The 26055-nt window shown below is 42.5% G+C and overlaps 1 protein-coding gene across 7 annotated transcripts in view; it reads left to right on the top strand.

Annotated features, from left to right (window-relative positions):
• COL19A1 (collagen type XIX alpha 1 chain) overlaps nt 1–26055 on the top strand; it is an 859492-nt gene that overhangs the window by 205262 nt on the left and 628175 nt on the right. The gene's annotated exons all lie outside the window — the stretch shown is intronic.

Consider the following 26055-nt stretch of genomic DNA (forward strand, 5'->3'; position numbering starts at 1 on the left):
GAGTCAGACCTGCCCCTGATTGGCTCAGCGCTGAGCCAATCAGAGGCAGGTCTCACTCACACCCATTCATGAATTCATGGTCTGACTCACACCCCCTTCACACCCACTGCAGGCCGGCCGCGCTGAACTCCGTCTGCCGGGACAAGGTGAGTATATATATATTTTTTATTTTTACACATTTCTGGATGAATTGCAGGGAAGGGCTTATATATTTAAGCCCTTCCCGACAATTCATCCTGCACACGCCGGCAGCCCATTGCTTTCAATGGAGACGGCTGTATTTCCGGCTCCATTGAATTCAATGGGCAAACATTGTTCTTCTCTGCCACAGCTGTTACAGCTGTGGCAGAGAAGAATGATTTGTCTTCTATATGTTCTCAATGGGGTCGGCGCTGCTGCCGCCGGCCCCATTGAGCGCATATAGAGAAGAGAACAGGAATCGCAGATCGCAGATAGTTGCGATTTGCGATTTCTGTTCTATAATTTATCGGACGAGCGCATAAAAAGCGCTCATGTGTCCGATACCATTGCAAAGCAATGGTTTTAAAAAATCGCCGGACACATGCGCATGCGCAAATCGCGTGAAAAAACGCCCGTCTGACTAAGGCCTTATACTGTACCTCTCTTTGCTCTTACAGAACATTACATCCAAGTAGCTTATGAGCAGATCTAGAGTAGAGAGCCATTGCATAAGGAATCTGTAAGCAGAGTAAGCACCATGCAATGTTTCCCCAACAATAAAAGCTAACAGTGTGCAGCTCATGATCTGGGGACCTGGTATGTGATAAAGGGTTGCCCATATCGGACACCTTCTTTGTTGTAGGTAGCTAAATGAATTCTACTATTTGTCTTCATGTTTATATAAAGTGCCATCTTTGTATCTGTTCTGTAACTTAATTTTTATGGGTCTTTAGTGCATAATTTGTATATTTGACTGTGGTATTGACAAGTAAATCCAGCTTTTAAATCACTATCAAATGTAATTTGAATAGTTCTTACCATTTTGGAGCTATCCACACTGACCTATTCAAATCATTTTTTTTTGCACATAGTTTGCTCAACACCTTTGCCAGTAATGTTATTAGTTCTTATTAGCATATTTTCTGCTTGCGAAATAACACAAATGAGATGGTAAAACTGAATAGAACCAATATTGCATTCATTTTACCATAGTTTTTCTTTATCTTTAGTAAATTGACAATTCACATTTTCAAAAGGTTACTTTTCACTTCCTCAGATGACTTTATGCAAACATTTTTTAACATTCTCACCCTATTTCTCCCGCAACAGGACTTTTTATTTTACTGTCTTAGATTTTAAAAAAAATACTGAACAGATGGGAATCAGTGTCAGACCACTGAAATCAGCATTTATATTGTGCTGTCTGGAGATAGGGACCCATAAGGAACCTGATGGGTTCCCTTTAAATAGGTTCTTTAGCAGAAAGTCAATGGCAGAATTTTTAAAAAGCTGTGTAATGTACTTAGAATTAAACATTGCAGCAGTATTACATTAGTTTTCAGCCTTTTTTGACTTGTGTAGCACCTTATTTGTGTCTACCTCCTCTAAATATCAGGGAAATGGATCATGGTTTCTTTTAGCAGATAGCAATAAAAGGAATGAGACAGGTACAAACAATGTCAATAGGGGAAATTGTTGAATAAATAAATACAATTCAATTAGTTAAAATGCTTTGAGCATGCTCCTATGAAATAATTTAAATGTTAACATTTGCATAATTGTACCTGCTTAAAGGAACACTAAAACTTGAAATGAATAATGAAAGCAACCAGATGATAAACTTGTCCACAGTGTTTGTCACTCTTCAGGATTTTTACATGTTCCTGAAGCAATCCGTCATATAGAAATCTTGCAGAGAACACAAGAGTTAACTTTCATCTGATCTCTTCCATTTTCATTTGGCTCATAAAGGTGGGATTAGCTAAAGAGCAGGGCTTAACTTTATTTTGCCTCCTATTGCAGACTTAGCAGTGAAGGAGTTGTCCTGCTATATTCAGTTGTCTTAAAACTAGAGATAGGATTGTATGGAGGAGAAAGCGCATATTACTGATTTAAGACTTGTGAAGAAACAAATCTTTACATATTTTTTGTTTTAATTGCAATATGAGAAAACAAGATAAAAAGAAATGAATAATTTAAGAGTTGTTTTTGTGTGTGCATTCTATGCTTAGTGCTCCCTTTATTCCAAACGTTATATGTAAAATTAAATGACTCATCTGAATCACTTATGCCTCCTACATTCACAGTCCCTTTACATTTTATATGTTACATATAGTGTAGCAAAAAGCTCCTATCTATTTTTCATTTTAGTCATTCCCCTTTTCTTGCTAATTTCAAACACCTTAACATCTATCTGGAAATCGTCCAAACATCCTTTACCACCTTTTATTTACTGTGTGTAGAAAACAAAGAAAAGAATAAATTATTCAATATGGAATTCTAAAGGTAAAAATATACTGTTCATTGTAGATGTATAATTTAAATCCACTTAAAAAGAAGAGCTTTTATTTACTCCTCGGCATTCAATGATTTTATTAGAAATGTTTTTAAAATACAACTTGTCCTACGTGTCTCAGTAAATCAACACTTCACCTTTAATTTTTGAATCTCTTGCTTTGCACCCAATCTAAAACCCTCTAAATGAAAACATAGTGTAAAACATTCAACATATACAATAGAAGTATGTAGCATTGCTGGGTTTTAAATGTGTTTGTAGTGTAACCAACCCATAATTAATGTATACTTTGTTTTATGGTTATGGATATGTTTATGACATAAGTAAACCAAGAAATGCTCAAGTGAAGCACTTTGTAAATTTATGGAACAAAAGTCTTTGAAGTTTGCCCACATTTTTCCGAGCTGGGTTTAAACATATCCTTATGTGCCTGTTAACCATATCTACAAAACATAAACACAATCTTTTGTTAAGTAGAACAAGTTCTGGAGAGTTTGTACTAAATCTAGAGGTTGTAACAGAATTTCATAATATTTACTACTAGATATTAGTAATTTTAATTTTTTTTCACAATAGTATGTCATTATTTTGGCAGACTCCAGTCATTTTAAATTTAGAATACTTTAGGCAATTAATCAAGCTCTAGCTACATGTTTTATTATGAATTGATGTATGTAGACCATCTATTTAACAAGCTGAAATTAACTAATATTTATTAAAAGTTAAGACAGAACTCCAAGGCATTCCCCAATGTATCTAAGTATGTGTGTGACAATTACCTGGTCAACCTCTTTTATGGCTGTCAATGTTTAGTGTCATAGCAAATCTGTTTATCTAGCTATTAGAGATGAGCGAACACCAAAATGCTCGGGTGCTCGTTACTCGGCACGAAATTTTCGCAATGCTCGAGGGTTCGTTTCGAGTAACGAACCCCATTGAAGTCAATGGGCGACCGGAGCATTTTTGTATTTCGCCGATGCTCGCTAAGGTTTTCATGTGTGAAAATCTGGGCAATTCAAGAAAGTGATGGGAACGACACAGCAACGGATAGGGCAGGCGAGGGGCTACATGTTGGGCTGCATATCAAGTTCCCAGGTCCCACTATTAAGCCACAATAGCGGCAAGAGTGGGCCCCCCCCCCCCCGCACTGTCAGCGTAAAGATCGTTCTCCTCTGGCACAGCTGTAACAGCTGTAGCAGAGAAGAACGATGTTTGCCCATTGAATTCAATGGAACCAGCAATACAGCAGGTTCCACTGAATGCAATGGGCTGCCGGCGATCGCAGGATGAATGGTCGGGAAGGGGTTAAATATATAATCCCTTCCCTGCAATTCATCCAGAAATGTGATACACTAAAAATATATACCGGCGTATAAGGCGACGGGGCGTATAAGACGACCCCCCAACTGTCACCTTATACGCCGGCAATACAGTGGAGCAAAGAATAAAAAGCATTACTTACTTCTTCAGACGATCTGCGCCGCTCCTGCAGACTGTCACTCCTTCCTGGTCCACGGACTAAAGCTTTCTCTATGAAAGGCTTGAAATCCCCGCCTCCAGAAACACAGCCAATCACAGCAATTCAATGACATCACTGTCATTGGCTGTGATTGGCTGAAGGCACGTGTGTTTCTGGAGGCGTGGATTTAAAGCCTTTCGTAGAGAAAGCAATGCTCTGCCGGGAACCAGGAGGGAGCGACAGCCTGCAGGAGCACCGCAGAACACCAGGAAGGAGTGACAGTCTACAGGAGCGGCGCAGATCGTCTGAAGAAGTGAGTAATGCTTTTTATTCTTTGCTCCACTGTATTGCCGGTGTATAAGGTGACAGTTGGGGGGGTCGTCTTATACGCCCCGTCGCCTTATACGCCGGTATATATTTTTAGTGTATCACATTTCTGGATGAATTGCAGGGAAGGGGTTATATATTTAACCCCTTCCCGACCATTCATCCTGCGATCGCCGGCAGCCCATTGCATTCAGTGGAACCTGCTGTATTGCTGGTTCCATTGAATTCAATGGGCAAACATCGTTCTTCTCTGCTACAGCTGTTACAGCTGTGGCAGAAAAGAAGGATTTGTCTTCTATATGTTCTCAATGGGGTCGGCGCTGCTGCCGCCGGCCCCACTGAGCGCATATAGAGACGATTTATGGCCTTTAGAAGGACCGTTGGGGTTCTTGAAGCCTACAATACACCTAACACTCTCCCTATAGCAGCTCCAACACGATACCACTTTCCCTGAACTAATGTCAGAATACATCCGTAGCGAGCCGCGGGAAGGGCAGATTTCAATACTCGGGTGACACCTTATCTCCCCAGCCACTCACAGCAGGGGGGTGGTATAGGGCTTAAACGTTGCAGGGGGAAGTTGTAATGCCTTCCCTGTCTTTCAATTGGCCAGAAAAGCGCGCTAACGTCTCAGAGAGGAAAGTGAAAGTAACCCGAACACCGCGTGGTGCTCGTTAAGAGTAACGAGCATCCCGAACACCCTAATATTCGCACGAATATCAAGCTCGGACGAGTACGTTCGCTCATCTCTACTAGCTATCTGTTTATAATAAAATAAATCTGCGCATATAAAGGGTTAGAACACAGGCCTTATATAATTTGTGTGCTGAATTATCCAGGTGTCTTCTATAGTGTCCATTTTAATGTTTGGTGTTTTAGTACATTTACTACTTGCAACCTTTACATTTTAAGAATTTATAAACAACCATTTTGATAAAGAAATAACTTCCCAATCCCAGACTAGCCCTGACCCTAGTCTTGTCAGCACTGCATCTAGCTCCTGCTCATTGTCTGTACTCAGACCAGCGACAGAGGAAGAAGTCTCCAAATTGCTCTTCTCTGCTCGCCCCACCACCTGCGCTAGCGACCCCCAACCCTCATACCTCCTCCGTTCCTTCTCCCCAGTGGTCATCTCCCATCTCACCACTATATTCAACCGCTCTCTAACCTCTGGCATCTTTCCCTCTTCTTTCAAGCACGCCGTCATATCCCCACTGCTAAAGAAGCCGACTCTGGACGCGACTGATGCTGCCAACTATCGACCCATCTCAAACCTCCCCTTCATCTCCAAACTACTAGAACAGCTGGTTTACTCCCGTGTTGTAAGCTACCTATCAGAGCACTCTCTCCTAGATCCCCTACAGTCTGGCTTTCGACCTCAACACTCGACAGAAACTGCCCTTACAAGGGTATCCAATGACCTACTAACAGCCAAATCAAGGGGTGATTACTCCCTACTGATCCTCCTCGACCTCTCCGCAGCATTTGACACTGTTGACCACAAACTCCTCCTCAGTATGCTACGCTCTATTGGCCTAAAGGACACTGCCCTCTCCTGGTTCTCCTCCTACCTATCTGACCGCTCTTTCAGTGTCTCCTTTGCTGGCTCTACTTCCCCTCCTCTTCCCCTTGCTGTTGGGGTCCCCCAGGGCTCTGTCCTCGGCCCCCTTCTTTTCTCTATCTACACAGCCCCTATTGGACAAACCATCAGGAGATTTGGCCTCCAATATCACCTGTATGCTGATGACACCCAGCTATACACCTCTTCCCGTGACATCTCTGCACCTTTAATCCAAAATATCACTAACTGTCTGTCTGCTGTCTCTAACACTATGTCCTCTCTCTACCTAAAACTAAACCTCTCTAAAACTGACTTACTGGTATTTCCACCCTCCACTATCCGCCCTCATCCTGACATCTCCATCTCAGTGTGTGGCGCCACCACAACTCCTAGACAACATGCCCGCTGCCTTGGGGTCATATTTGATTCTGATCTCTCTTTTACCCCCTACATCCAATCTCTTGCCCGAACCTGTCGGCTGCACCTCAAGAACATCGCAAGAATCCGCTCTTTTCTTACTGTAGACACGTTAAAAACGCTTACTGTTGCCCTCATCCACTCCCGGCTCGATTATTGCAACTCGTTGCTGATCGGCCTCCCCTGCACCAGACTCTACTCTCTCCAATCCATCCTGAATGCGGCAGCCAGGCTCATCTTCCTGTCCAGGCGCTACTCGGACGCCTCTGCCCTGTGCCAGTCACTGCACTGGCTGTCCGTTAAATACAGAATTCAATTTAAACTCGCTACCTTCATCCACAAAGCCCTCCACAGAGCAGCGCCCCCCTATATCGCCTTCCTCATCTCAATCCATCAACCAGCCCGGGCTCTCCGCTCTGCTAATGAAACCAGACTGAGCGCCCCTTTAATTCGAACTTCTCATTCCCGCCTCCAAGACTTCTCCGAGCAGCACCTGTCCTCTGGAATGCACTACCAAAGGCTACTCGAGCAATCCAGGACTCGCAGAACTTCAGGCGTGCTCTAAAAACGCACCTCTTTAGGGAGGCATACCGCATTCCCTAAATAAACCCCTCTGTACTCCGCCTGATAACATGCTCCCTGACCTACTGACTGCAATCCCTGCTAGCCATCATAAACCGCTCCTGCAGTCATACTGTTTCTGCCATCACACGGCTAAATGTCTGACCATTGTCTATGTGTATAACATCGCTCACTCTCCACCTCGCCATACCGCGCACATCTGCAGCACTTTACCTTCTGTATCTCCCCACTATTCGTAGTATGTAAGCTCGTTGGAGCAGGACCCTCACCCCTATTGTTTCCATCAATTGATTACTATGTAACCGTGGTTCTGTAATGTTTGTACTTTTGTCTTTCTGTATCCCCCCTGTCTATGTAAGCGCTGCGGAATATGTTGGCGCTACACAAATAAAGTTTATTATTATTATTATTATAAAGGTGCACATATAAAAATTCAGTAGGATCATAGGCGAGGTCACTTTTACATCATGTAAGGACACCTGCACATGGACATATTTGCATTGTGGAATCCAGAGCAGGCGTCTGCCCTTGGGTTCCGCAGCAAATACCGTCCAGAGCATGCTATGGAAACGTGCTTTTTCCTGCCCATGGGCAGAAATCAATTGCAATTTTTTGCGCAGTAAAAATCGCAGCATGATTTATTTTTGTGCGGTGTGTGCATGGACAGCAATAGGAGCCATCTGACCTGCAGCTCTTCTGCAATTAAAGGGGTTGTCCCGCACCGAAACGTTTTTTTTTTTTTGCATAGGCGATGTCTGTACTCAGACCAGCGACAGAGGAAGAAGTCTCCAAATTGCTCTTCTCTGCTCGCCCCACCACCTGCGCTAGCGACCCCCTACCCTCACACCTCCTCCGTTCCTTCTCCCCAGTGGTCATCTCCCATCTCACCACTATATTCAACCTCTCTCTAACCTCTGTTCAGCGCAGGACAAACCCAAGGGATGTGTTGAAATTTAAAAAAAAAATTTACTTACCCCAATCCCCTCTCTGCAACTTCTTCCTTCTTTTCCTCCAAGATGGCCACCAGGATCTTCGCCCACGATGCACCGCGGGTCTTCTCCCATGGTGCAAAGTGGGCTCTGTGCGGTCCATTGCCGATTCCAGCCTCCTGATTGGCTGGAATAGGCACACGTGACGGGGCGGAGCTATGTGATGATGCGTAGAAGGGGGCGGAGCCAGAACGCCGCTCGTGCCCGGACCGACCAGAAGGGAGAAGACCCTTCTGCGCAAGCGCGTCTAATCGGGCGATTAGACGCTAAAATTAGATGGCACCATGGAGACGGGGACGCCAGTACAGGGAAGGTGAGTATATAACTTCTGTATGGCACATATTTCATGCACGATGTATATTACAAAGTGCATTAATATGGCCATACAGAAGTGTATAACCCCACTTGCTTTCGCGGGACAACCCCTTTAACATTGCGTAAAGGTCGCAGTACCCGCATTATCACCTAGCGATGGTGCAGGAAAATCTGTACTACACATGTTCGATGGTGAGCCATCTGGACCATCTACAGTACAGATAAAGACGAAAGAAGATTGGTATGCAGGGTCACCGGCCGGGCACAGGGTCAGATTCAGTGCGGGATCCGGCATTCGGAATCTGACTCGTTCGTGTGCTGGTGGCCTAAGTGAGATCTTTTCTCCTGTATGTCATTTTAGATCAAAATGAGTGGAAAGTAAAAGAGAAAAATTATCATAGGCTTTGCAACAGTTTTTTTCAAGTTTTTACTGTACTCATCATTTTTTTTAAAAACAGACATGGCTTAGTTGGAAGAGGTGGGCCTCACATGGCCCGAAAGATTTTCTTTAGAAAAAAAAAGCAACCAAAACTCACTTGTAAAAACCACATACATCATCAAAGATCCCATGCAATTTCCCTGGTGGTTTTTGAAGAAAGAAAAAACTACAAAAAAAGACTATCTGAAGGAAGCTTTATAGTTGCTTTTAGTTTACAATCTTTCTCCTCTACGGAGGACAAACAGCCGTTTATCACCCATAAAGTTTCATCATTGCTAGAAACACATCCCCTATTCATACAGGGAGATGTGCTGCCAACTATTATTTTTATTGCTACATGAGAGATGCAATAATTAGATAATTGATTGCTTCTCATTCATTGGGTGACCGATTGCACCTTCCCACAGCCTAATGATAGTGAACTCAACGAAAGAGTATAAGAGGGGCTTGGACGCCTTTCTTAAGTGTAACAATATTACAGGTTATAGTCACTGATGACTTCAAAAGGGTTGTTAATCCAGGGATTTATTCTGATTGCCAAAATGAAGTCGGGAAGGAATTTTTTCCCCTAAAATGAGGAAAATTGGCTTCTACCTCATGTTTTTTTTGCCTTCCACTAGATCAACAGTGGGAGGTAATAGGCTGAACTATATCGACATATGCCCTTTTTTCAGCATTACACACTATGTTACTATGATGGTTAGGCAAACAAAAGTTCCTAGAAGCATTGTCGCTTGATCGTCAAGTCGTAAGGGGCCCATTAAGACAAAAGCTAAATTTAATAGCAAAGAAGACTCCTAAAAGACAATGCAGCTAAGCTGTAGATATTGACAACAGTTGAGCCCTAATGGTGCTAACTTATAGGCATCCGACAACCAATCCTAAAAAAGTAGTAGGTGAACCTTCATACAATTTATCAAGTAGGACTAGACATCTGCATTATAAGTTTGTTTTTTACTACAGTTTTGACCTTTGGCATAAATCTAAACATTCTAATGACGTTGAATTTTACCTGCTACTAAAGGTCTATATATTTTCTCCTTGTATGTTCTGTGTAGTATACAGCTACAACAAAGACAGTACATGCACATCGAAAGTTAGCTTTCATTTGTCTTGTTCTTGTTAATTTGTGGAGATGCCACTTTACATTATGTTCAATTTAACAAATAAAAGAAAGAAATATGCTAACTGTAGATTACAATGTCATTTATTATCTGGAAAGGTATAATGTTTTGCATCTGTACGGCTAAAAATACTCATATATAATAAATGCTAGTCACAAAATATTCATCACCCTTGTGCTCAACACTACTTGATATAATGCAAGAAGAATCTGCTCTGGGATGTCTGGTTGAAAATATACATGTACAAGTTATGAATAATGCCAGGAATCAGGATAATGTTAAGAAGGCCAGGTCTCTAGGTTAATCTGAAAAATGATGCAAGATTGTAAGGTTTTTTTTGTGTTTAACAGAGGTTGGTGTACTTTACCGCATATTACTCTTTTTGAATTTTTTTTTAATACAGGAAAATGTCCAAGTAAGATATTTTGGTTACTATATATGTTTTATAGCAGAAAGACTAGACTTGATATTTTATTACTACTCTGTGTATATTTCCTGGCATTTCCTGTTTATTTCCAGTACCAAGTTTCAAATTAATTTTAAACTTCTTTTAGGAATGCTTTCTTTCCTGTATTATATGTCCTGTTAAATCTTATAGCTATGTACCAACTCATGGCACTGCATGTGAGTCAATGTAAAAAGCCACAAGTTGTTACAATATGAAAATGGTACAGTAAATATTTCACTAAACATATGATAATCTGGAATCCTTGATTAGATCATTTTTCTTAGGCTGCTTTCACACCTGTGTTAGGGCTCACTTCGGGGTTTTCAATGCTTTGCTCCATTTTTGGAAGAGAGAAAGTTAAAAAAAAATGGAAAAAAATGGATCAGTTTTTTCCACATTGGTTTAAATGGGGTCTCGAATAAAAAGAAAGCAAATAGTTTGTTTCTGTTCCATTAGGTTTCCGCTTTTTTCCCATACAAAAAAAAAAAGGAAATCTGACAGAATGGGAGCAAATAGAAGCCTTTCCATTTTCTTTTAAACCCCAATGAAGTCAATTGGGGAAAAGAAATGGATCAATTTTTTGTGCTTTATTTCAGATTTCAAAAACAGAGCACAGAGATGGAAACCCTGAACTGAGCCCTAACGCAGTGTGAAAGCAGGTTTACAGATTTCAGAATGTGTGCTCAGTTGTACAAAAGATAGTTGTTCAGTATCCTGGAGTATGCATACTATGAATGTCAGGGCTGCATGAGACATTCTTCTGTTACCTATTTCAAATGTTGCCACACAAACAAACATTATATTTTTGTATGATTCAGAGTGGTTCATATACTCTATTATTAGCTGAGTAAAGAATATTGTCCCACTCTGCTAATTACAGTATTTATTTCTATATTTTTCTCACTTTTAAGCCTGTCATTGTATATTGCAAAATACTTGGGCTAACTTTGCATTAAATTATTATCTCTTATCCCTAGGATAGGGAATAAGAACCGGATCAGTGGAAGTCATAAGTACCCCCAAAAAATAGACCAATAGTCATGCATGCGTATTACAACTCTATTCATCTCTATGAGTCCCATTGAATTGAATGGAACAACAGCATTATGCATGAAAACTGCTCCAATAATTTGGGTACACTTGGAATTCCTCTAATGATGGCGTCTGAACTGCTGCATTGACAGTAAGCCGCATGATCAGCTGATGTATGGGGTTCCTGAGTAGTGATGAGCGATTAGTAGAATAATTGGTTTGTGTCCATATAGGGTCAATTTCATAAAAATCATTGTGAATTGGAACAGGCAATTCCGACTCCCATTAAAGTCAATGAGAGTAAAAATTGGGTTCACAATTATAATTTCCTCTACAACTAAGGCTCCCTAAATTGCATTAGAATACAGTCACACATCTGAGAACACTGTGCTTCTCCCCAAAATTGGTTAAAATAGTGTACAGTGGTGTAGGGGGTCAATCGTAGCAGAGGGTTGCAGCTTAAAACAAAAGAAGGCCCACATAGGGTCTCCTTCATCAAAAATTGTGCCAAGGAAGAAAGCAGGTGTGTTGCTTGTTTGTAAAGCAATGTCATAAAAGGAGAAATTGTGCCAGGTGAACACTTAAGCATGGGCCTGCTCTAAGGAACAGCTGTAGAGCTACCAAAAAGATTGCTACACAAGACAGCTGGTTTGCTGCTTGTTTTAAAAGCAATGTCATCATAACGTTTGCAAAGTCCAAATTCTACCAAGTGAACAGAAGAGCTAAGTAGGGACTTTCAGCTAAAGCTATTTCTTGTGTTCTAGAAAATTTTTGTTTTGGGAGAAGGAATAGGAGGAAACATGGCAGAAGCAGGAGAAAAGTAGCAGCAGCACCACTAGCACCAGTAGCAACAGCACCTTGAGGACAGAGTGTGCTCCTTGGCAATAAGTGAGAACTGTAACTCCATATTTTCATATTGACAACTTTTTCATTTGGGGGGTAAGTAGGAGGAGGAAACATGGCAGAATCAGAAGGAGAGCAGCAGCTGCACCAGCAGCAGCAACAGCACCTTGAGGGCAGAGTGTGCTTCTCATGAAGACATGAGAGCTATAGCTCAATATTTCCACATTGACACATTTTTCATTTGTATGGAAGTGGGAGGAGAAAACATGGTGAAAGCAGGAGAAGGAGAGTAGCAGCACTGCCACCAGCTACAGCACCTTGAGGACACAGTGTGGTCTTTGATATAAATCTATGCTCAGTCATATGTGAGTAAAAATTTCCAGCATGCTAACTAATCAGTGGAATCTTTAATGGGGATGCAGAAGTCAGGTGAAATCCATGCCTGGTTCATTTCTATAAATGTAAGGGGATCCACATTGTCTGTGGACAGGTGGATGCATTTATTAGTTATCACACTCACAGCTGTGCTGAACTCCCTTTCTGATAGCACACTAGCAGTGGGGCAGACAAGCACCTCTAAAGCGAGCTCTGTCCACTCATCCAGCTTAGACACCCAGAAGTCAATGGGGACAACGTCACGTCTCAGAACATCCATGTGGAAATTAACATAGTTTTGGTGGTGCTGCAGCAGCTTTCTGGTCATATGAGCCTCAGAGCTGCAAACCAATGTGGATACATCCCCGTGGCCACGGGTAAATGCTATGCTCAAGTTGCTTAACAGTCTTTCCTGATAGTACTGCATTTCGAGGTCCCTCCCCAATGCCAGAATGAGATTAATCATTTTGGTCTTGTAGCAGAGATCATAGAGAGTGGCCACCAAGTAATTCTCTGATGTTTTGATGTGGGATATGTGAAGGTCCTTCTGCAAGCACTTCAGCATAAAAGAAAACGAAGTCTTAAAATGCCTGGGAGGGATGACCCACATTACTCGGGGTCAGGCCTAAGAGTGTCCTTAAACTGGTCCTGCCATCCATGTAAAATAGCTGTGGTTAGTGATGAATGGAAGGAACATTTTGTATTCACCTTCCTGACTCTGGTCCTATATTATCCCCCTGTTTTTCCTCCTCTATACTTCTCACATGGGTGAAGAAGAATGTTAGAAAAGCTTCCCCCTTTCCTTACCTAAACCCACCCTCCCTGCAGTGTTGAGTAATGGCAGACTGACCAGACAGTTGTGAAATTGGTATCCCTTCCTCCTCTTCCTCTTGTGACAACAACACAATATTGTCTCTGAGGCCCTGTGGCATCTGTTCCAGCAAGAAGACAACAGTAATAGTCATACTGATCAGTGCGTCATCACAACTGACCATTCTTCTGTCAACGTGCTGTTTCAAAAACATGCTCAGGCTGCATAGGTCCTGTGAGCAACCTAGCTGTTGGCCTCATGTTGGTGCTTCTGCACTAGTAGTAGTTGAGGGTGGTGGCCTTGTTCCACAATTTCTTGCTCTTCCTCCTCCTCCTGTGAGCTGGTATGATGCCTCTTTTTGCCTCTCCATGTTAGATTGAGTACTTCATCCTTTTCCACTTCTTCCTCTTTGTTGTCCTTTTCCTCCTGAGTGTACTCAATGTCACAGTAAGCACCAGAAGCTGGAACCTCCGTTACCACATCCCCCTGAGTACACATTGCCTGTGGAGGGCTGTCCATGTGCACTGACTCACTCTCATCTTCGTCAGAAAAAAATGCTTGTACATTTAATGTCTTGGTCTTCTCACTGTGGTTGTTTGGACTGCCCAGTTGACACCCATGGCAACAAATGATCAAACAGCTCCTCAGACTGATATATGTGGACTGCTTCAGAGAATATGGGGGATTTGGCTCAGGGGGAAGTAGAGGGGGATACTCATGTCCGACTCGTACAGACTGACTGCTGTGTGCCTGCTACTGGGAGGAAGAGGAGGGGGGGGGGGGTACCTGAGTCATACTGTGTTATCCACTTTACGACCTGTTCTGTGTGCTGTGAATGTAACGTATGAGCAGAAACACTTCTAAGGAATGGCAGTGGGTTAGTCTCACCTCCTGCAGAATCTGGAGTTTCAGTGGGAGCTGCTTGAACTGCCAAATGGCCAGTCCTCTACCACCTCCACCACCAACATGTCCCCTAGCCTTTGCTTTCTTCATGTTTCCTTTTTATTTATTTTTTTTTTCTGCGGCTCACTTTTTAGTATAGTTTTATGTAACTTATCAGTTAACTTTGTAGTTTGCAGAAAATCACTGCTAGCTGCGGAGGGTCTGCAAATAATTTGTAGTGGCTAGACTGGTGACTTTAAACATCTGAGATCACTGACATGCACTGTGTCTATTTTCTGTTTCCCTTTTGGTTTATAGTAACAAAAAACAACACTGCCATACCCCCTGGGAGGCACTATATTTGAGAACAGAAGGCCACAGTGTATAGCTTGTATCTTTGTGAGCTGGCCCTGTTTGGTGCAGCATAATTGAATTTCCTAAACTCTACTGCTCTACCAGCTGTGAAAGGTCTGTAAATAATTTGTAGTGGCCAGAATGGCGACTTTGAACGATGTCTGAGGCCACTGAAATGCACAGTATTTCATGTTTCTGTGTTTGGTTTTCTTTTTGTTTTATGTTTAATCAGTTTTTATTAAACTTTTTCAAGTAAAATAAGTACAAAACATCAAGTAGGTCTCACAGGACCTAGTAAACAGGTAGAAAAAGAAAGATATGTCAATACTAGTAAACTTTGAACCACCACATATAAACATCTCCCGTTGGCATTTCTAGTTTATTAAGCTGTTAGGTGAGCAAAGGGAATAAAGTCCCACACAGCTATTAACTTAATGAGGTAGAATATAAATGCGGTTCTCATTAATAAGATATATCTAAGACAGTACCTTCCAGAGGAAGAAAAGGGATAAAAGAGAGAAAAAGAGGGAATAGAAAAAAAGAGAAAGGGAGGAGGGGGAAATGGGGGTAGTAAGGGAGATGAGGAGTAGATGAATGAGGCGAAGGTTTTAAAATAATAACCCCTGCCATCTGTTAAGGTATATGGGTCTCCATTTAGTACTTAAGTTAGAATATTTTAGAAAATAGGTTTTGGAACTCTAAAGAAGGCTTAAAGTCAATCCATAATTGCCACCATAGGCGTACCGGCAGGGGGTGCCGGAGTCGCAACGGCGACCTGGCCCCTGCGCTTGAGGGGGCCCAGAGGCCGCCCTCCAGCATATACTTTCACTTCTCCCTGCACTGTCAGCAGTCGCGTGCATAGTGCGGTCCGGCCGACAGCAGGAGCCACAGAGGACAGTAGGAGAAGGGAGGAGGAAGTAAGTTGGAGAGACGACAGGGGAAGAGGAGGGGAGGAGAGGAGGGGAGGAGCAGAGAGGACAGAGACTCACCAGCACAGCACGACATCCAGTGGACCATCTCCTATCTATCTATCTATGAATCTCTCTCATATCTATGTATTTATCCATCTATGTATCTATCTCTCTCTTACGCCACATGCCCACTTGGACGCACGGATTTCACTGCTGAATCCCGCAGTGAAATCTGTACAAGCCCGCAGACATGGAGAGGGAAAATACATTATACTCACCTCTCTGGACGCTGCGGGGCTCCCCTCTGTGCTGGCCGGATCTTCTTTCTTCCGGTCGGCGGATGTGCTCGGCACACCGGCAGCGTGCCGCGTGCATGCGCACCAATATCTAAAAAAATCTCCTGTTCTCCCGCATATCTGCGGCACAGCACAAAAACAGCTGTGGCTGTGCTGCAGATTCGAACGGCTTCCATAGGCTTCTATGGAAGCCGCTGAAGCCGTCTGTGCGGCAGATCCGCAGGAAAATGCAGCATGCTGCGATTTCTTTCTGTGCGTGTGACCTGCACGCCAGAAAGGAATCCCATCTGCATTCTTTTAGCTGCCTTACTGATGTTAATGCATTCCTATGGGCAGCAAGACGCACGGATCTTTCGTGCGGGTACCACGTGCAGATTTTATAAATAAAATCCACACATGGACATTGGCTCTCAGGCATAGGTACAGGGCGAGGGGGAAAAAGGGCTCGGGGGGGGGGGGGGGCGAGCTGAACTTTTGCACCCGGGCCCCTTAGCCTTTAGGTACGCCCCTGATTGCCACATTGACAGAAATGTATTGGTTTCTCTAGAGGGTTCTGCACTTAATTCCCCCATATGATACAGTATAAGTTAGACATTTTCTGTTGCCATTCTGACATGGAGGGAATATGGGTGGTATGCCAATGACATTGGGTAAACTGCTATAGCTGCAAACCAGACAGAAGCAGAGTAAATCCTTCTTCTGTAAACTAATTGGACCAGGCAGTATGGAAATAAAAGCAGCTTGGGGTGTGGTATCTATATTTTTTCAGCTGATTGAATTATATGCAGAAAATACCTTAACCCAAAAAGGTCTCAATGTGTCACAGCTCCACCAAACATGTATCATCGTGCCACTATCAGATCCACATCGCCAGGGGCGTACCTAAAGGCTCAGGGGCCCGGGTGCAAAAGTTCAGCTCGGGCCCCCCCTCAGGTCCTATTTCCCCCTCGCCCCGTATCTATGCCTGAGGGCCAATGTCCACGTGTGGATTTTATTTATAAAATCCGCACGTGGCCCCCGCACGGGAAATCCGTGCATCTTACTGCCCATAGGGATGCATTGGCATCGGCAGGGCAGCTAAAAGCATACAGATGAGATTCCTTCCCGGTTTGCGGGTCACACGCACAGGAAGAAATCGCAGCATGCTCCATTTTCCTGCAGATCTGCCACACGGACGGCTCCCGCGGCTTCCATTAAGGCCTATGGAAGCCTTTTGTACCCGCGGCACAGCCACAGCTGTTTTTGTACTGTGCCGCGGATATGCGGGAGAACAGGACATATTTTAAAATATTGGTGTGCGTGCATGCTGCCGGCGTGCCGAGCACGTCCGCTGACCGGAAGAAAGAAAATCCGGCCAGCACAGAGAGGAGCCCCGCAGCATCCAGAGAGGTGAGTGTAATGTATTTTCTCTCTCCATGTCCGCGGGCATGTACGGATTTCACTGCAGGATTCAGCAGTGAAATCCGTGCGTGCAAGTGGGCATGAGGCCCAAGAGAGATAGATAGATATGAGATAGATAGATAGATAGATATGAGATAGATAGATAGATAGATAGATAGATAGATAGATAGATAGATAGATAGATAGATATGGAGATAGATATAACACTAGGCAAGATAGTTAGACAGACACATAGAAAGACAGACAGATAGATAGATACATACCTTGGTGCCCAGACTACTTCTCTGCTCAGGAGAGCAGTTGTACGCAGTGTCAGCAGGGAGATGACATCATCCCTGGGACACTCGATGCCTTGCTGTGCTGTGCCCGTGTGCCGGTAAGTCCTCTCTGCTCCTTCCCCCAACCCCTCCTCTTCCCCTGTCCTCTCTCCAAGTCCCACCCCTCCCTTCACCTACTCTCCTCCTGGCTTGTGCTGTTGGCTGGACCGCACTAATTTAGCAAGCGGCTAAGTGAAAGTAACCTGTATATGCTGGAGGGCGGCCTCTGGGCCCCCTAAAGCACAAGGGCCGGGTCGCCGTTGCGACCCTGGCACCCGCTACCAGTACGCCTATGCACATCGCAAATGCACCTCAGGGATCAAAGGAAATATAGAATGGAGATGAGTTGGATATCTGTACCAGCTTGCCAAAAATTTGTAATTTTTTTTCCTGAGCAGCACAGGTGGTGGATAATTTATGTGTAAAGATAAATTCTGCCAGTCATTATGTGAGATTGTCATACCCAGTTCTTTTTCCAAGCCTGTATGAAGCTTGCATCTGTGGTGTACTTCTCTCAAATCAACAAGCCGTATATGTGGGTTACTGTATGTGCCAGAGGGGACTTCTACGAGAACAGACTCTTGAAAGATGTAAGGGCACATCCAAAAGCATTTTCGTCACCTTGAGTGGTAAAAAAAAAAGTAAAATTCCAACCAGGAGAGATTATGCTCTTTGAATCTGTTTCTTATTCTTAAAAACCAGTATAGAGGACCCAATAAGGATGGGATGAAATCGTGGGTCCTCTCTAGTTTCCCATTCCAGAAAGTGTTCTGGAGTTTTACCTGGTGGGAATGCTGGGTTGGAAAATAGCGGTGTAAGGGGCCTGTCTACCCTTGATAGGATTTGCCTTAGTATTTTCAAGTCCCAAAGATTAAAGGGGTTGTCCCGCGGCAGCAAGTGGGTCTATACACTTCTGTATGGCCATATTAATGCACTTTGTAATATACATTGTGCATTAATTATGAGCCATACAGAAGTTATAAAAAGTTTTTTACTTACCTGCTCCGTTGCTAGCGTCCTCGTTCCCATGGTGCCGACTAATTTTCGCCCTCCGATGGCCAAATTAGCCGCGCTTGCGCAGTCCTGGTCTTCTGCTCTCTTCAATGGAGCCGCTCGTGCAGAATGCAGGCTCCGTGTAGCTCCGCCCCGTCACGTGCCGATTCCAGCCAATCAGGAGGCTGGAATCGGCAATGGACCGCACAGAAGAGCTGCGGTCCACGGAGGAAGAGGATTCCGGCGGCCATCTTCACAGGTAAGTATAGAAGTCACCGGAGCGCGGGGATTAAGGTAAGCGCTCCGGTAAGCTTTCTGTACGTCCCTGCATCGGGGTTGTCTCGCGCCGAACGGGGGGGGGGGGGGGGGTTGAAAAAAAAAAACCCGTTTCGGCGCGGGACAACCCCTTTAAGCATTCCTTTTTTAAGTAATTAGGGGAGAGGGTCCAAGCCCTATCAAAAGGTCTGATACATGAGAGGAGTCTTAAGGGAATTCAGCAGCCTATTTGTACTGCTCACTGTTCATGAGCAGAATGTAAGTGTCAGTCTAGAAAATGTGTTAAAACTGATAGTATGGTATAGTCTAAGATTTGGCAGTCTGATGGCCCTATTAGTCTTAGAGCAAAAAAGGATATGAATTCCCATTCATGGTCTCAGGCGACCCCTCACAAATTTGATCAAAGCTGATCTTAGTCAATTAAAAAACAATATAGGTGGTATAATAGGGGCAGCTTGAAAAATATATCCATATTTGGGTTACACGTTCATTTTAGGGGTATTTATCACCCTGGACTATGAGAGGTCTCTAGTGGCATATGAGGATTGTGCGTTCCAAGGGGGCCTGGCAATTTAGAAGGAGCAATTTAGCTTGATCTGTAGTGACAAACACCCCTAAGTATTGTATGGCTTTCTGTTGCCATCTAAAAGGGAATATCTCTGAAATGTGTTTTTTTCCGGCTAACGGTAGTGATATATTTAGAACTTCAGTTTTTCATTACAGTATTTTTCTCTTTATAAGACTCACCTGATGAGAAGACGCACCTAAGTTTTAGATGAGGAAAATAGGCAAAAATATTTTGAACTTAGACCAAACAGTGAGATAGCTGTCTCCCCTCCTCCCCCTTCACTGTAGCTGTGTAATAAGAAGGATGCACTGACTTTTGCCCCCTACTTTTTTTTTTGGGGGGGGGTAAGAGTGCATCTTATAAAGTGAAAAATATGGTAATTTATTTTAAAGTTAGATAAGTGGCCATACTGTATCTCTCACACCCATGTAACAGAGAAGAAAGTGTGGTTTGAGACTGTGAAGTATAAAGTAGAAGGTCACAGGCATATAGGACTGTCTTAAAGTAATTCCCCTCTATTTACAGATCCTGACTGCCATCACAAGGTGCTATATCACTAACACATAAAGCTGTGGTGAAAGCTGGCAACCTTGTCTGGTGCCATTTTTTATCGGTATGGAAGATGACAACACTCTGTTTAGCCACATCCTAGCTGTAGGGCATGAGTAAATGGCAAAGACTCTAGCCAAACATTTTGGGCCCAGACTAATCTGTCAGGTTCCTGACAGGAATCCCCAATGACTCTTGTCCAAAGCTTTTTCATCATCCACAAACAGCAAAAAAAGGTTCAGTTTCCTGGATGTTATTAACAGAGTTTTTAAGATGTTGTCTTTAGCCTCAGTATTGTCGTATAAAGGGGATTTTGGAGAGACTATAGAGAAGACCTAGATGTAAAACCATGAGGCCCAGGGCTTTTTTCAGCTAGGGTGGATTTAATTGTCTCTCCTGTCTCCTCTTCTGTGATATCCAACTTCAATGCCTCTCTACAGTCATTGTCTAGTGTCAGTGGGGCCATCTCTGCAATATAACCCGAAATACACTCCGATAAAGCAGCTGGGTTCATATGTCCAAACTGTCCCCTAAGATCATATAGATTTGGTTAGGTCTGCTACCTGTGTCTGCTACCCTCTTGCAGTCCCGAGCAGACGCGAGCATCACTCTGCTTCTCATATGTGTATGGACTCTATATGTCTGTTTTCTTCCAGTACTGAAAGAGTTAACTAGTTCGCTGGCTCTCTCTGGCATAGCCTCCTCCACTCCTGTCTTCTCATTCTGCCCTTTGTCTTGTATGTTTGCTGTGTCCTGAGATTTGTTTCATAGCCTGCTGTAAGTCCTCTCCAGTCACCCAGCTTGGGCATCCTGTACCCATTCCGGTGTGTACATTTGTTTACCATCTAATCCTGTCCCTGTCCTTGCTTGGGTCTTCGTGCACGTCTTTCTGCTGCCTAATCCAGTCTTGGTACTGTTCCCTACTTCCGTGGTTTGTATAGCCCTGTCCTGGTGTATTGGTGCATCCTGTGCCCAGTACTTCTCTTCTGTGTCCCATTAGGGATAGTCAGGCTTGAGAGGAAGATGGTAGGGCCATTCTTTTCAGGACACCTACCCTGCTTATAGGCAGGTGCTCCCCCATCTCCCTTACTAACAAAGGGCTAGATTTCATATCTGACCACCAGGGGTCAGCTGCCAGCCAAAAGCCAAACCAGTTGGTTGGTCCAGTGGATCCACACTCGTTATCCGTAACAGTTGTGAGTAGTAAGTCTGAAGGATCTCTGAAGCATTATGATTGTCTATTCCTGCTGAGTTCTTGATTCAAGGAATATAAGTATGAGCAGCCGGTGAATGTATTAAATGTGATAGATCCCTTCCCACTTTGTTAGTATATTCATAATAAAAGCACTTACATTTATCTCTAAAATGTAAATATTTTTGGTCTAGCTTAGATTGAAGTTCTTTCCCGGACCTGTCTAGGTCTGCCAATATGGATAGAGAGAGGGTTTGTTTGTTTGAGGTTTCTAGTACATACATTTTTTTGAGAAGATTAAATATTTGAAGCGCCCCTTGCTTCTTGAGTCGTGTACTATGCTTAATTAGAATGCCCCTTAGAACACACTTTAGCGCCTCCCACTGAGTGGGTACAGACAAATCTGAAGTGTGGGTCTGAATGTTGCTGCATCACATTTAAATGCCTACACGAAATGTGGTCTGTAGATTTAACATTAACATATATAATCGGCTATGATTCATCAACATATAACAAAATACAATGGCTGACCCCACAATGAATTTTCTCTATGCCACGTACCCTTAAACCAGCTGGATTGCATTGGTGATGTGTCCTAAAATGTTGAGTGATAGTTTTTAGAGAATTAAGATCTACCTCATGTTTGGCTGCCATAATGTCTTTCACATGTTCACTTTTCCTAATGCAGAGTGCCCAACTAGTGCATCCAGTATAAATGTTTGCACAAGGACAAACAGCTAATTAGATTACACAACTAGAGTTAGACATAATGGGATCTTAAAGGTTTTTGTACCATCCGCAGATGAAAAGTCAGTCATTCTAATTATGTTGGGACATTATCTTCAGATACGTGGCATTGCCATGAGGGTGGCATGTGCGCATCTTATGCCAACCTTTTTCTGGGTTAGTGGGAAAAGTTGATTTTTCTTGATGATGGCTCATACAGTGTGGACCATGTGCAGTGACTCAGAAATGAGGTGAACCTAACCTATTATATTTTGCTATATGTTGATAAATCATAGCGGATTATATATGTTTACAGCAGCAGAAACATACCTTCTCCCAATGTGCAGACTATGTTTCATGTAGCCATATAAACATGATGCAGCTTCTTCTCTGCTCCCTCAAATAGAACCCTGTTTAAGTTATCTGCTGATATAGAAGCTTTCACGCCCAGCAGCAATATATCCTCTATAGAATATCTGTCCCTATTAACAACAAACCATGTGTTATATAGGCATATAAACATGATGCAGCTTCTCTGTCCTGTGCTCAACTGTAAAATGGACGCTACTGGCAATGTGCCTATGTTATATATGGCTAGGTCATGTAATACAGGGGTCCAATGCAACTGCAACTCATATGCAGGATGGAGAACATATTTGGTGACCTCAGCAAGGCACCTGGCTGTTGATTGGCTGCATGCTGACCTCTGCAGCAGACATTAAGGGAAATTCAATTTTTCAGCAATTTTCACTAAAAATAGGATTGGAGTAATCTGCTTCTCTGTTTCTATTTTTCAACAATTGGGATGATTTTATCGCCTGGCCAAACAAGATGAGCAATAATAGTCCCGAGCAGTGGACCCTTGTCCATCAACTACTGAGGAACTATCTAGAGAATAGATCACAAGTTAAAAAAAGCCCAGATAAACCCTTTAAGAAGTCTGCAAACCTCAAAACGCGTAAGCTGTTTGTTTTATAAATCATCTTTGGTTCATCTTACACCATTGACTCCAGTTCTCTTCTAAGTTCACACCTGCTAACATGTCTTGCCAGAGTTCTTGTTTTTAGAAGACTCTTCATTATGCTAATGCTAATTTGACCATTGGTCAATCAGCATACTAGACCGGCAAGACTTTATATCGTATTTACTTATTATTACCTCTCCTAATACCAGGACTCTAGTGCACCATCTCCACTGTATGTTGTGCGTCTGTGGTAATCTTCCCAGATTCCTTTTATTGTACTCAATTTGCAGCCAATTAACAGACATTGTGGCTTGAATGGAGGTGTGAGGATGTGGGACAGATGAGTATAGGCTCTTTTATTCTTTTTTTACATGCACAGCTTATTTACAAAAAAACTGAAAAACGTTTTTCACGCCTTGTTGTTTTTACAAACAAATTGAGATCTACATATTCTTCAGATCTCCACATTTCAGGTTTAAAAAGCATATGTTCAAGTCACTTTCCCCATTAGCCAGACTTGAGGCTGCTAGTACAGTCTATTTTGCAAGTTTAGTTAATGGAATAAGCACCATGTTAACAGGAATTAGCAGTGAAAAGTTTACGATGAACCCAAATTACAGGCATTGTACAGGAGGTATGGGAATGAGTGCTATTAAATGGAAGTGCTGTTTGGATTTTATGTATTCTATAAAAAACTGCAGTTCATATGATGGGCCCCTTTTCTTATTTTTTTCTGCATTTGAGAATTATGGAAACCCTAACCACAGTGCATCACTGCAGTTAAAATGATGTCTCTTCCATCTGTACCAAGGCTAATGAATATGTAATCAGTGTTTAGACTGCTGTGCTTTCTAGGGGATGTTGTATATCCCAGGACAGTTTTATTAAGGAAGTCTCTCTAGCTAATCTTGAAGGGCTTCAAAATTTATTTATCCAAAATAAATTAAAACCAAAGATATATTTATAATGTGAGTTCTGAAACATTTTAGAGCATGTTGTAAATGTATATTATGTTGATTAAAGAACTTTTTGTAACATATTATTGATCTTTTTTTTAATGCCATACCCATGCTTCTTGTATACAGTGAAAACTAAGATAGAAACATAAAATTAAAATACTTTTCAACTGAAAAACTTGTATTTCAAAAACACATAACAAGCTGTGAAGTGCAGTTGCAAGAAAAAGTAAGTGAACCCTTTGGAATTACCTGGATTCCTCCATTGATTACTTATAAACTCTGGTCTGTTTGTTATCTAAGTCACAAGTATAGACAAACATAGTATAACTAAACTAATATTATAATAATAATTGTCTTTTATTGAGCACATTGAGTAAACATCCACAGTGCAAGCAAGAAAAGTAAAGATACATTTACATGGAGCAATTGTCATTTAAATAGTGACTCAGAAAAGTCATTGAAGCCTATAAACAACAATCTTTCTTTAGGTTTTACACAGAGTGATGACTGTTCATTAATTGTTTGCTGAGATATTGTTCATACTGGGGATCTCCATGCAAATTTGTTCACAAGTCATTCGAAATCGAACAACTGTGACTTTTTTGGTAGACCTAATTAGCAAAATGTGCTTCATTTAGGCCGAAGAGATTGGAAGTGTGGGTTTTACAGGTGCTTTGCCCATTAAATAAAGACACACAGAGCTTACCGTATATACCGGCGTATAAGGCGACGGGGCGTATAAGACGACCCCCCAACTGTCACCTTATACGCCGGTATACAGTGGAGAAAAAAAAATAAATTCATTACTCACCTCCCACGGCGTTCTGTCGCGCTCCGGCAGGATGTCGCTCGCTCCGGCAGGCTGTCGCTCGCTCCTCGTCCCCGGCGCAGCATAGCTTTCTGAATGCGGGGCTTGAAATCCCCGCTTCCAGAAAGCTAATACACACGCCGGCAGCCATGACATCATTGAATGGCTGTGATTGGCTAAAGCACACGTGGCTTCAGCCAATCACACTATTCAATGACATCATTGAATGGGTGTGATTGCTAACACGTGCGCCTTCAGCCAATCACAGCCATTCAATGATGTCATGGCTGCCGGCGTGTGTATTAGCTTTCTGGAAGCGGGGATTTCAAGCCCCGCATTCAGAAAGCTATGCTGCGCCGGGGACGAGGAGCGAGCGACAGCCTGCCGGGGCGAGCGACATCCTGCCGGAGCGCGACAGAACGCCGTGGGAGGTGAGTAATAAATTTTTTTTTTTTACACTTTTTTTTTTTTTGTATTACCGGCGCATAAGACGACCCCCGACTGCAGAGCAGATTTTTCGGGGTTCAAAAGTCGTCTTATACGCCGGTATATACGGTATTTATTGACAAATCTATTCTTCTCAAGAAAGATTGGTTAGTGTAAACCATGCCTCAATAGAATGGACTCATTTGGAATGGGCATCCTCTTCAGATTACTCCAAGAACACAACAGAAATGTGTGAGAGTAAACCTAAGGGTAACAGTAAAATACCTACAGAAGACACTACACACTGCAAAAACCTTTGTTCCTGTGTTTAGTATTTACTGAATGAATCCTTTACTGTCCAAAAAAAATCCCATTAAAGCCACTTGGATGTTCCACAATGTTTCTGAAAAATATTTTATAGACAGATGAGACAAAAGTGGATTTTTTTTAGCACAAATACACAATGCCATGTTTGGAGGAAAAACACTCCATACCACCACCAAAAACGTATTACAAATGTACAATCGGGGAAGGCACATCATATTTAGGGGCACCTTGCTAACTCACAGCCTCAAAACCTTGTGATAATGGAGGGAACAATGAGTCCCAAAGGGTATCAAAACATTTAGAGGAATGTAAGGGCAGCAGTCCATGATCTGAAACTAAAGAGATGTTGGGTGATGCAACAAGACAATGAATGGAAGCACACAAGTAAATCAACTGAAGAATGGTCAAAAAAGATGATGATTTGTGTTTTGGAATAGACAAGCCAGAGTCCTGACCGTAATCATATCGAAATGCTGTGACATGACCATAAGAGAGCTGTGCACACAAGGCATCCCAGAAATATTGATAAACTGAAACATGTTTATAAGAAGCAGTGGTCCAAGAATCTCCCATTATATTGTGCAAATCTCATTTACAGCTACAAAAAACTTTCAGTGGGGTGGTTGCTGCTAAAGGAGGATCTAAAGGTTATTAAACTCAATGATTCACTTACTTTTTCTCCCTGCACTATGCATGATTGCTCAATAAAAGGCATGAACAGTACAACTGTTTGTATGTTATTTGTTTAGTTGGATTGTGCTTGTCTATTATTGTGATTTAGATAACCATAAGGCCACATATTATTACATTTAATGCAGAAATCCCGGTAATTCCAAAGGTTTTACTTACTTTTTCCTGAAACTGTATAGTCTTTTTAATATTACATGTAATTTGGCACACTTTATTAA

The sequence above is a fragment of the Eleutherodactylus coqui genome, chromosome 1, assembly GCF_035609145.1.
Source record: "Eleutherodactylus coqui strain aEleCoq1 chromosome 1, aEleCoq1.hap1, whole genome shotgun sequence".
Classification (NCBI taxonomy): Eukaryota; Metazoa; Chordata; class Amphibia; order Anura; family Eleutherodactylidae; genus Eleutherodactylus; species Eleutherodactylus coqui.